This window comes from Mus caroli, chromosome 1 (assembly GCF_900094665.2).
Source record: "Mus caroli chromosome 1, CAROLI_EIJ_v1.1, whole genome shotgun sequence".
NCBI lineage: Eukaryota > Metazoa > Chordata > Mammalia > Rodentia > Muridae > Mus > Mus caroli.
Window position 1 is genome coordinate 111,610,564 of NC_034570.1, and position 1,112 is coordinate 111,611,675.

A 1,112-nucleotide genomic window follows, 5' to 3' on the forward strand; every position below is an offset into this window, starting at 1 on the left:
AAAAAAAAAAAAAAAAGAGTGAATCCTAAAGCTAGATATGGTTTCACAACCCTTGATCTGCCTCCCACAGCACTTGGGAGGCAGAAACAGGCCAATCTCTGTGAAGTCAGGGTCTGACTAGCCATGATGTATATGTGATTGACACACACACACAATGTTTAAAGAACCATTTCTTACTATCCATTTTCTTCTTGGTAAGAGAAATGTCAGACTGCTCAATTCAACACTACAGCACCTACATACATCCAAGAGAGACAGGCCCATTATTGTTTTAATATAAGAATCAGATGATGGCTAAATTTCTTCTCCCTCTTTCCCTCGTTCTTTTTTTTCTTTCTTTTTTCCCCGAGACAGAGTTTCTCTGTGTAGCCCTGGCTGTCCTGGAACTCAAAAATCCACCTGCCTCTGCCTCCTGGGATTAAAGGTGTGTGCCACCACGCCCGGCTTTTCCCTCTTTCTTGAGAAGTCTTCTAGGAGAGTGTGTTAATGGCTATTCAAATAGCCATTAAAGCACCTAAGAACTGATCCTTTCAAGACCATCCTTAGGGATCCAAACTGGGGGGTTTGTGGGGTGGGAGAGATGGAATCAAATGGAGAATGCTCTTGTGAGTGCATCAAGAAACTGAAGTGGATTTTGATTTGGATATTTAAAAAATATCCTGTATTCTGGTTCCTCCTAATCCCTGGCATAGGACTTGTAATGCTAATAGCTTTTGCCTTTAATTCTTCCTCATACTTATTTCCAGGCAACAGTCAAGGGTTCCCTTTCCCCCCATGCCTGGCAGTAATTTAAATAAAGCATCCTGCCCACTCTTGTCATTTTTCAGCCAGGCCTACTGGCCTGGTACCTTGTCCGCCCACTCTGGACACTGCCCTAGACCTATCATGGCGGTTAGTTAGGTTCAGAGTATATGGGTGAGAGAATGAGAAGAACAAGAGGCACAAACTGCCTGCAGCTCAGGCAGGGGCAAACTGCCTCTGCCCCTTGACGGAACCAGTTCCTTGACTCTAAGTCAGAAATGTTCTTTCTAGAGATGTCAGAAGGCCGGGCGTGGTGGCGCACGCCTTTATTCCCAGCACTCGGGAGGCAGAGGCAGGCGGATTTCTGAGTT

General features: G+C 45.2%; 1 protein-coding gene across 4 annotated transcripts in view; it reads right to left on the bottom strand.

The window, feature by feature from the left end:
• The window catches only part of Epb41l5 (erythrocyte membrane protein band 4.1 like 5), a 100,057-nt gene that overhangs the window by 28,395 nt on the left and 70,550 nt on the right, over nucleotides 1–1,112 (bottom strand). The window lies entirely within an intron of this gene.